Below are 12,078 nucleotides of genomic sequence, written 5' to 3'. Positions count from 1 at the left end.
CTCCCTTGGGTAAAGCACTGTTTTTTTTTTTAGAGGATTTTTTTTTCCTCCAGGGTTATTGCTGGGCTCAGTGCCTGCACCATGAATCCACCGCTCCTGGAGGCCATTTTCCCCCCTTTTTGTTGCCCTAGTTGTTGCAGCCTCGTTGCGGTTATTATTGCCATTGTTGATGTTGCTTTGTTGTTGGATAGGACAGAGAGAAATGGAGAGAGGAGGGGAAGACAGAGAGAGAGGGGAGAGAAAGATAGACACCTGCAGACCTGCCTCACCGCCCGTGAAGCGACTCCCCTGCAGGTGGGGAGCCGGGGGCTCGAACCGGGATCCTGACACCGGTACCTGCGCTTTGCGCCACGTGCGCTTAACCCACTGCGCCACCGCCCTTTAGAGGATTTTTTATGTAAATATTTTATTTATTTTAATGACATAAATACAGAGAGAAAGACTAGGCCACTGCTTATCTATAGCTTATAGAGGCACTAGAGATGAACATGAGACCTTTAGGGCCTCAAGTATGAAACTGTTTTTTCATAATCATTATGCTGCCCTGCCTCCCCGCCCCAACAGTTCACTGTTTGTCTAGGTTACCTTGTAAGTAGTAGTAGAAGGGATAGATCAACCCCCTCCCTCCATGCCCGACCCCAGTACTTTTCACCTATTGATGGTCCAGATAAAAGTTGAAAGACAAACCCTTAGAGTGTCCCTCTTGTGACCTCTAAAAGCCATATGATCATTTTAGCTGCTTTCAAATATTGTCTTTTTCCCTAATGAAATTACTTAAATGAAATCAATTCTATGAGTCAAAATTTCTGAGCAAGGGAGGGAATTATATATGCACATTTACTTCTTAAAAGCATTGAAACTAGAGAGTTTCAGGTATTAAATTATATTTGTTTGACACTTGAGTAAGTTTTTATATTTAAAACTCACCCTCTTTACCTACTAAAACACACATAAACACAAACACATATATATTTAGGATGGAAGTAGAATGTTATGATAGAGAAAAATGCATAGATATCTGAAAACCAGAAAAGGATGAACTATTCAGCCATCAAAAATAGCTCACTCAAATAGTGTGCTGCTTTGCCATGTCCCTGATCCAGTTGAAAGTAGTCTGTCTGTCTGTCTGTCTCTCTGCCTCTTTCTGCTATTCTCTGTGTCTCTTTTCTCTTCCTGAAAATAATCAGCCTAAAGCTGCAAAGCCCCAGGGAAGACAGTAAATAAATAAATAAATAAATAAATGGATTACAAAAGGATAAGCTTAATATCATATATAGAGCCTTAACTGCTTTATTCTTGATTTTATTGTAGGTCACCAAGTAGAACAAATGTATATCATAGGGGCCGGGTACTGTCACACCTGGTTAAGCACACATGTTACAAATGTATATCTGTTCAGGGACCTAATTCAAGACCCAACAACACAAGCTGTGCCAGAGGGAAACTCTGCAGTTGACAGCAGTTCTTTCTGTCTCCCCCCCCCCCTGTCTGTCTGAAATAAAAGCCCAGGAGGAGTGGAATCACAGGGGTACACACACACACACACACACACACACACACACACACACACAAAATACATAATATTTTCAGAACAGTTTGAGTTGCAGAATAAAACCATTGCTTTTATTGAAAGTTCAAAGTGATATGGAAACTTGCTTAGTTGTAATAATCCCTATACTAACTTTTTGTGTACGTTTAAAATGGACTTTTTTACCACATTTTAGTGCTCAGCTCCACCCACCACCCCAGCAAGATGTCATTGTCACCCCCTACTGCTATTAACATGTAAAGCATGCAGCCTTTTGTTGCTTAGTAATGTAAATTCCAAGTGACTGGCAATTAAGCAGAATATGAAACTCCAATGGCAGTATCTCAAAGTCTACTTAAAGCCATGACAGGGCTGTGTCTATAGCAGTGTATTGTTTTGAACATATGAAGAATTTTTTAAAAAGTGTTTTTCTGTAATTGGGCTTCTTTTTTTCTTTGTAATTAAAGAGGGGGAAAAAAGGAATTTGTTTTGTTCATTTAAACAGTACTAGGATTTACAAACAGGATACAAGCTCACAATTAATTATACCAAAACTTGAAACCTGCTACTGTGTACCACTCCTGCATTACACCTGCTTTAATGTCCTTACTGTCTACATATACTGTAGCAACATTTTAAAAAGGGAATGTATAATTAAAAAGTAAGCACTTGGGAAAGATAAGACACAAAGAATTAATTGGGATTACAATTCTGTCTGCATTGACTGCAAAAACTTGGTGATGTGAATTGTGCTTCAGGAGTGAGCTCGGGTCTCTCTTCAACCCCCAAGGCTCTTCTTTAACATTTGTTATTACTTAGCTATTTTATTTTGGCAAGATTCCTTCTATCTCATCTTCTAATGCACTGGCAGGGTTCCTATTGCCAATAGCTTAGAGCCTACTACTGATATGGAAAGCTGCATAGCAGAACTTTCTAGCTTCTGCATCCTTATAAATAATGCATCTGGTTTCCTGTAACTACATGAACCCTTAGACTTTGGTAGGCATGTCTTTGTTAGGGTAAAAGAGGCAGAGATAAACGGTTGGGGAAATAGTTGTAGGCAGTTATTGTCCTGATTAGGATTTGACTATCATATATGCATTAATCACTGGGTTAATGCTAATAGAATGCTTATCGTTTGTATAGTAGACATGAACAGGATCCATTTTTTGAAAAATGCTGATTTAACTGCATGTCTAATTAATGCAGATACTGGTTAAAGATAATACCTAATATACTAGGTAATTGAATGGTATACCAAATTATTAGATTTGACATGAAGGAAAAATGCCAATTTAAAGTCAATAACAAAGTAACGTATATCATATGTTTAATTTCAAAGTGTTTATAAACACATGTAGTCAGTTATTACTGATCATCAGGACCATTATTATTTGAATATGAGAAACTTTTTTTTTAAATGAAATGGGTTTAGCAGTTTTCTTTAAAATATACTTCAGACCATGTTTGTGTAAAATGAAAAAGTTCCAGCCATTATTGACATTCACGAAATGAGAATGATCAGTTTTACAATTATGTTCTAAGAATAAAAACTTCCCGTGTTGAAGGAGAACCAGATTTCTCTAGAGTCTTATGTATTTTCATCAGAATTAATTAAAACAGGAAAAAAGTGATATTGCTAGCGATAAAGATTGTAAATCCTGATCATTTAGTTATGTTTATTTAATTCCCATCAATTTATATTTAAACATTAGTTCATCTGAACTCAGATATTTATGAAGATAAAAAATCTTAGCTTTTGGTAGTAAGACTTCTTTTTTCATCCTTAGCATTTGGCATGTCAATAATTTAGCAGAATTTTGGCAGTTATCAGAACTAATGTTAGTCCAAATGTTCAATGATTTTCTCTGATGTAACTTTCTTAATGGTTAAACCAGTTTCTACAAGCAACCACTTTAAAAAAGTCAGATTTAAACTTCTGTATATCCAATGTATATATTCTTTTGACAGTGTAATTTTCTATTTTGATATCAAGATTTCTATGAAATTAAAACCTTTCCTTAGACTTTCAGGAAGTTTTTCTTTTTTAAAGAGGGGTACAACTCTACACAATTCCCACCACTAGAACTCTATAATTTTGATAACTCCTTCATAACAAGTTTTGATAACTACATCTTAAAACTGCATTGGCATTACTAGGGAGTGGGTCTTGAATATATCAGTACCTGCTTACTTATTTTAATCTTTCTGTCCCACTCCCAAATTAAGCCAACAGCTTTCTAGAAAATCACCCTATCATCAAATTACTACCATAGCCCAGTCTGTTTTTGGTAGATGTTTTTGTTTTGATGGTTTCAGAGGATGGAAATAGACAGATAATGTTTTGCCTTTTAATTGTCCAGTACTTCCAAAGGCCTCTTGCCTAGGCTTGATCCCTATGGAATTGTATCTCTGCATTCTTCTTTTATCACTAGTCAAAACAAAACATTATCAGGAGAAAACATTTTCCTAACTGGGTCCTGAGTGAAGAAAAATCTCAGATGTGTGTATACAATAAACTATTCCCTGGCAGGCTCATAAAAAAAAAAAAATCACTCCATAATGTTTTGTCACACAAACAGAATTCATTATGTTTATGGACTCTCACGTCTGAAGTATTTGTCTTGTTTCCAAGTAGGATTAAGAAAACAAATCCTCCATTATAGTGTAACACCATGGAAGCAGGAACCTTTACAATATCCTCCTCCCACCCCCACCCCCCTGTTTTCCATCTATTTCTTTCAATCTTAAGTAGGGTCTGACACATATTAAGCAGTTAATTTTTAAAAGAGAAAAGGCACATTTTTATATGTTTTAGAGATCTGTGACATATGTAGTTTTAACTAACCAAGCCTTCCATTTCATTATAATAATTTTGACTTGCTGGTGCATTTTGTTGGGAACACTTATTACCATCCTCAGTGACCCTGGATCAAGCCCCCGGTTCCTACCTGCAGGTAGGGAAGTTTCACAAGTGGTAAAGTAATGCTGTAGATGTCTTTCTTTTTCCCTCTCTCCCTTCCCCCTTTATCTCAATTTCTCTGTCTCTATCCAATAATATAAAGTAATAAAAATAATAATTTTGACTTGCTGTTATTGCTGTGTTTTCAAATACTAATTCAGTTTCTAAAAAAAGCAATTGAAAGAATGAACTTTAGTTTTCTGTAAAGTCCTGGGCTTATAGCATGGTTTCTTCATCTTGTGCATATAAGAAATATATGTACAACAGGGGCCAGGTGGTGGCACACCCAGTTGAGCACACGTTATTATTTGCATTGACGTGGGTTCGAGACCCTACACACACCAGCAGGGGTGAAACTTCACAAGTTGTGGGGCAGTGCTGCAGTTCTCTCTCTGTCACCCTCACTGTCAATTTCTTTCTAGCCATTAAATAAATAAATATATATTAAAACCATTTAAGATATAGAATGGCTGTTGTACTATTGTTTATAATATCAAGTTTTTTATATTCATGTGCTTACCAGAAACATCTTCCAAATGGGCTGCATCATCATGGCCAGAGTTAAGTCACACAGCATTACTATAGTAAATTAAATTTTTTTTTGGGAAAAGTTTCACAAATCTGAGAAATTTTCTAAATTAAAAATTGTGATATGTATATGAACATATGGGCTCTTAATTTCATATTTGTTCTTGTTCTTTTCAATTCCTCTACTCCAGTTTTTTAATTATTTATTTATTTATATTTTATTGGACTGAAAGAAGTTCAGAGAGTAGGGAGACATAGAACAGGAAAGAGACAAAGGCACTTGCAGCATTGCTTCACACCTCAGGAAGCTTCCCCCCCTTCCAGGTGGGAACCAGAGGGCATGAACCCTGGTACTTGAACCTGAGTCCTTGCTTGTGGCAACATGTGTGCTCAACTGTGTGCACCACCATCCAGTCGCCTTCACTTTAGTCTTGTATGGGTTCAAGTAAGAACTTTGTCATTTAGCTCAACAGAAAACTTGTTATTCTAAAATCATGTTTTATGAGAGAGGCAGGAAAACTCTACTATCTAGGGGGACGGGGAGTTGATCCTGGAACTTCAAATAAGTCTCAGGGAGATTATCACTTATGTCATCAATAACTTGTAGAGCCAGATGTTGTAGTGCGCGGGCTGCAGAGAAGAGAGAGAGAGGGTCCGGAGCGAAGAGGAAACACAAATCTTTATTCGCGCTGGCACCTCAGAGTTGGGTGTTAGAGAAGCAGGTTGGGCCACGTGTAGGTAGAGAAAATGGCCTGCCTCACGCAGTAACCTTTCCTGCGTCTGTCTGAACACCAGAGTGGAGCGCCAGCAAGAGAGCGAGGTGTGGAAAACGAAGGGCTTTTATAGGAGTAGCTTTCGTGAGAATGGGAAGGGGGAGGAGTAACCATAGCACTCCAGGATAGGGTGATAACTCTCATGAGAATGGGAGGGGGGAGGAGTAACCAGAGCACTCCAGATATCGCGGGGATATAGACAATGTCCTGAGGGCACAACATGGCTGAACAGGCACTCTGAGAATGTCCCAACTCTCCAGGGAACTAGCAGTAGCCTGAGGGAACAACATGGCAGATGTGACTGCATTGGCACAATTTCCCAGCAAATAACCATTTAGAAAAGTCTCCTTCCACTAGTACATTTTCAAACTATAATTCTCAAGAAAAGACATGAACATTCTAATTGTTAGGATTTCAAAAAAGAAGGACCAGTTCCTAGATCTACTGATAGCTTGCCACAATGTCAGACCTGCTTTTGTGTTTCTGTCTGTTTTTCTTCTACTTCCCAAGGTGACTCAGACCATAGCCCTCTCAATGTGAATCATCTCTTCACTGCTGGCACAGAACTTCACTTACAACTTCAGAGAAATAAGTTGTTATTTGCAACTTCTTCTTTTTTTTGCTCTCATGTAAGTCTCTTTAATATTTCATGCAGGACTGGTTAGGTGGTAATAAATTTCTATTTTTCCCATTTTTTATTAGTTATTTACAAAATTATAGGGATACAATTCCACACTGTTCCCACTACCAGAGTTTTGTGTCTCCATTCCCTCCATTGGAAACTATAGTGGTTTTCCCAAGGTCACAGTTATGACTTGGCTTATGAATATGTATGTGTATGTGTATGTGTATATGTATATGTATGTATATGTATCCTCTTTGTCCTATGGTCCTACGTTCTCTTCCTTTTTAAGTCACACCTACACCTAATATTACTTCTAAATATCTTTCCTTTTTTCCTCTTCTCTCTTTGGGTCCTGATGGAGTTAGAATTCAGAGCCCTCTAGTAATTTTTCCTTAAGATTGCTCCCCATTTGAGAGTATGAACCAAAATTATTTTTGAGGTGCAGAAGATAGGACTTCTGGCTTCTGTAATTGCATCTCCACTGGCAACTTCTCTTATCTACTTACTCACAAATCTATAAGGCCTAGTGCAAACTCTGGGACATAAGTAGCCACTTGGTAAATATATATATATATATATGGATGAATAGTTAATTTTGTGCCTGCACTATGAATGCACTGCTCTTGGAGGCCATTTTCCCATTTTGTTGCCCTTGTTGTCCTTACTTTTTTGTTTCCAGTGCTGTTGCTGTTGTTGTATAGGACAGAGAGAAATCAAGAGAGAAAGGGAAGACAGAGGGGGAGAGAAAGATAAGATACCTGCAGACCTGCTTCACTGCTGTGAAGTGACTCCCCCCTTCAGGTGGGGAGCCTGGGGCTTGAACCGGGATCTCTACGCTAGTCCTTGCGCTTTGTGCCATATGCATTTAACCCGCTTCACTATTGCCTGGCCCCCATAAATTTTTATATATCTTGGACCATTAGACATGGGAGCCATTTCTTTTCTTTTTAAAGAAAAATTATTTATTTATTTATTTTTGTTGCCCTTATTTTTATTGTAGTAGTTGTTGTTGGATAGGACAGAAAGAAATGGATAGAGGAGGGGAAGACAGAGGGGGAAAGAAAGACACCTGCAGACCTGCTTTACCACCTGTGAAGTGACTATCCCCCAGCAGGTGGGGAGCCAGGGGCTTGAACCAGGATCCTTATGACGGTCCTTGTGCTTTCCGCCATGTGCACTTAACCGACTGCGCTACTGCCCGACTCCTGCCATATATATATAACACAGTAGCTGTAAAATTGTAATTTACTGTTTTTGAGAAGCAGATCATCCTGAGAGTCTCCATTTGCTACTCAATAGACTGTAGTAAAGAAGTTAGTTTGAATGCTGAACAGCAAATTTCAAATCAGTAGCTATATGGTGGTTGAATTACAGAATGTCATTTAATTTTGAGTTGGACGACTCTTTTTTTTTTTTTTTTTTACTTTAATAAAATTTTTATTTTGTACTGTATTTTCATATACAATAAATACATATAATGTATATAATTTTATATACTTACTATTATTAAAATGTTTAAATTTTTTTTTTAATTTTTTATTTAAGAAAGGATTAGTGAACAAAGGCATAAGGTAGGAGGGGTACAACTCCACACAATTCCCACCACCCAATCCCCATAACCCACCCTCTCCCATGATAGCCTTCCCATTCTCTAGCCCTCTGGGAGCATGGACCCAGGGTCGTTGAGGGTTGCAGAAGGTAGAGGGTCTGGCTTCTGTAATTGCTTTTCCTGACTTTTTTGACAATGCATGCCTCACAAAAATAATTATTTTGTACCCATTCAATTTGTTTTTTTTCTTGGATATAGGCTATTTTAAAAATGCCAGTCTCCAGGAGTGCATCTAGCCTTGATTTTTTTTTACTAGATGCCTAAAATGTTTTACCCCTTTATTGGACTTTTTATAAAAGGTTATTTATTAATTTATGATAGAATCATTCTGACATATATGGTGCTAGGGATAAACTCAGGACCTTAAGAATGAAACAATTTGGAGACCTAGTTGGCACATCTGAATGAAAGCATGTGTACAATGTGCAAAGACCTGGGTCCAAGCTCCTGTCTAAGCCCTGCAGGAGGAAAGCTTCAGGAGTGATGAGGCAATGCTGCAGATTTAACTCTTTCTCATTCGCTGTTCACCCAGTTTCCTCTCTCAATTTCTCTCGGTCTATATCCAACAAATAATAAAACAAAATATTTTTTAAATAAGAATCAAAATTATGGGTTACCAAACTAGGTTACTTGATTGTTGTGCCTATTTTGCCAAGTACTCAAACCAAGTTTGAGCCTGGCTCCACCACTGCAGTCTATGGTGTATCGTGTGTGTGTGTGTGTGTGTGTGTGTGTGTGTGTGTGTGTGTGTGTGTGTGTGTGTGTGTTTCTGAAAAAGTCAACCTGGACCATTGACTTTCCAAAGAGGACAAAAATAAATAAATAAATAAATAAATAAATAAATAAATAAATAGGCAAGTCTGATGCTCTATCTCTGTAGTAGTAATTTTTTGTTAATTTTCAAGGTCTATCTGCTATTCTTTTGCATCACCAAATGCTTACATACCTTAAAAAACTGCTTTGTGGTAGTAGTATTTGACTTAATGGATTCTAATTTTAAAGTTGCAAATGGGTAAATAATATAATTTTATTTGGTCTCTGTTGGGCCTTCACTGCTGGAGCTGACTCCTATGTGGGAACTGGGAGAGAGGTGGGGGAAGGGGAGATCACAGTGCTGAAGTTTCCCTTGTGGGGTCCAGTGGCTCAAGGCTAGTAGGTTGGACTTGATAAAGTAGATGGCTCCCAAGTGAGCTGTCTTAGTAGCCTGCAATTACTTAATTTTTTTTACTCCAATTTAACAGCAAAATATTTTTCTTTGTGTCCTTATATGAGTGAAAGGGAAGATCCAGGGGAGGTCTAGGTAGATGTGAATACGTTTTGGATGGTTTTGATATAAGTCAATATTAAAGCACAGTTGTAAACATTAAAAAGGACATGCTAGGAGGACAGATTGACTTAAATCCAGGTATTTAAAACTGAAGTTTAGGATATTTAATCTGAAGAAGGGTTATTTGTCCTTCCTCTGGTGACAGTCATGGCAAAGACTCAGGAAAGAATTTTTTTTTTTTTTTTGAGAAACACTTCAAAAGATTTATTTATGTTTCGTTTGAGAAGCCCATCTAAAAAGACTTTCAAATCATTCAACTGAAGCCTTTATTTTTTGTGGGGAGTGTGTGAGGGCATAAGGAAGCACATGGTAGAAATTCTCTGCATTGCAGTAATATGTAAAGAAGGACTTTGCCTGCTCAGTTAAATTGCTTTGCGTGCCTCTTGCTGTCAGTGACATGATTTAGTTAAATTCAGATGCATTTAGAGGACTTTGTGCTGCATCATAAATATTTAATAGTTTTATAAAATATCTGTATGCACAGCTGGGTGAGAAATACTGGCTTGGAGAAGCTGGATCTCCTTATCAGAGCTTTTAGCCCTATGGGACTCAGTATAGTGATCAGGTGACCACAGAAAAAGGTCTCTCTGTGATAGAGAGTCATGAACAATCAACCCTCTCCCCCCAAAACCAGAATGAAGCTTATGTCATTAATCCTCCGCTACCATTTTTTACTTTTTAGTACAGTGAATTCTGTAATTTCTCTATTAATGTTATTCATATATGTTTGAATTCCCTAGTGATTGATGTATATAGCATTAAGAAAAGCTCCTTCTCAAAAAATTAGTGGTTTGGGGGGAGGAGACTGGAAAAGCACTTAGATGATCTGCCACACAGTGATTTGTCACATAAAGATTCTTCATTGCCATTATATAATGGTTTAAACTGTGATTCTTATATTCTGGATGTAATCTTGAAATTCACCTTCAAAGTTAATTGCTAAATTTAAGAGTGGTAGGGGAAGAGAAGAGGGAAGGTAGATTGGGTGGAGGAAGGGAAGTAACCACCGACTGTGGGATTGGAATTGGTAGAATGGTTTATTTAGTATAAGCTAAGAATTTTTAAACTTTTTATTTGTTTATTTTTTTCGGTGTTCAGGGATGGTCTCCTGTATTAATGCTATCACTGAGCAGTCTTATTAGCCCAGTTTTGTCTTCACTTTTATTTAGAGAGAGATAGGCAAGAGGGACAGAGAAGACACCATTGTAGTGTTGTACCATCCATAGAATTTCCAGATACAGTGCCTGGTACTCCCGTGTGGTGCCAGTGCTCAAAACCAGAGCCTCATTCTGGAGAAGGAGTGCACTGTACCTAGTGAGCTATTCCCTTGTGACTGGGTAAGGAGTTTTTTATAATGTAGCAACTATATCATATAATCAATATCAGTTTTCTGTCCCTCTGGTGGTCATGAACAGTCCTCAGGACATGCTTTGAGTTTTGTCTTTTGTTTGCAGCATTTAATTATGAAATTTCAAACACAAAAGCTGAGTGAATTGCCCTGTAAACAAACTTAGGCCCACTATAGAGTCAGGCAGTGGCGCACCTGGTTGAGTGCACACATTATAGTGCACAAGGACCCGGGTTGAAGCCCCTAGTCCCCACATGCAAAGGGAAAGCTTCACTAGTGATGGAGCAGGGCTGTAGGTGTCTTTCTGTCTCTCCCCCTTTCCATCTTCCCTTCCCCTCTCAATTTCTGGCTGTCTCTATCCAATAAATAAATAAAGATAAAAAAATCTTAGGCCCACTATCTAGATGTTGCAGTTAAATTTTTCCTATAATTGCCATAATTAATATCTAAATACCAATACTTAGCCTTAATTTTTTGTTAAGTAAGTTGCACATATATGTGCCTCTCCATCCAAAATATCTCAGCATGAATGATCTGTGTTTTATTATATACTTTTAGAGAGTATGTGAGTATGTTAGTAGTGGATTGTACCAACAAGTAGAATATAGATATTTTTAAATGAGTATTTATATCTGGACCTAAAATTTTCAGTTAATCAAATTTTAGAGTATATAACTCAGTCATCATCATCTGTCTTTTTCCTGCTCCTTTTCCTGGTAATCATACTTTCTAGCTCTCCAAATTGAAAAAAAAATCAGCCTGATTCACTGGTTCTCAGATATTGGCAATTCTTGATGTAGCATCTGTGCTTAAGTCACTGTGGTAATGTTATACTGACCCCTATTTCACAAAGACTGTCTTTTTAAAAAATTCTCTTCCTATCCACTAAGGAGTCTTTATTCTGAACCTTCCATATCAGTTTAAAACTCACTGTAATATTCCAATTGTTTGACTTTTTTTTTAAATTATTCTAGTCTGTTCTCAGTAAGCATTCTGGATTCTACAGCTTACAGTCTGTGTCCCTAGTGTGACAACATACTGTGAATAAATGAACTTAAATATGGATATCAGTTCTTGAGTAGCTTTCAGAAACAGGACTTTCATATTCAATAGAGGTGTGACAGAGTGATTATCAGAGCATTAATTAGATTAAACTTTCAAATACAAACAGGTACAGAGAAACCATGAAAGTGGTAATAGAAAATCTATGTCAGATCCACTGACCTTTGCTCTGTATATGCCTAAAAAGCTTTCCTTTGGAGAAACTAGTTAAAAGGGAAAGAACAAAGAACTCAAACTCTAATTTGGGGTCTAAAATTAAATTTAGTTGGGGAATCCAGGTAGGTAGGTTATTTTTTCTCTTAGGACATTTTGTCTT

General features: G+C 37.4%; 1 protein-coding gene across 8 annotated transcripts in view; it reads left to right on the top strand.

The window, feature by feature from the left end:
- The window catches only part of NRG1 (neuregulin 1), a 208,684-nt gene that overhangs the window by 76,081 nt on the left and 120,525 nt on the right, over positions 1-12,078 (top strand). Inside the window, exon 1 of one of the 8 annotated variants that reach the window (XM_060183044.1) lies at positions 3,646-4,485. The exons of the other annotated variants lie outside the window; for them this stretch is intronic. The gene's annotated coding sequence lies outside the window, so the exon portion shown is untranslated. Of the gene's footprint in view, positions 1-3,645; positions 4,486-12,078 lie in introns of those variants that run through there. 8 annotated transcript variants of the gene reach the window in all.

This window comes from Erinaceus europaeus, chromosome 2 (assembly GCF_950295315.1).
Source record: "Erinaceus europaeus chromosome 2, mEriEur2.1, whole genome shotgun sequence".
In the NCBI taxonomy this organism is placed as follows: Eukaryota; Metazoa; Chordata; class Mammalia; order Eulipotyphla; family Erinaceidae; genus Erinaceus; species Erinaceus europaeus.
Note: the sequence above shows the minus strand (reverse complement) of the source record. Positions and strands in the feature narration are given on the sequence as shown.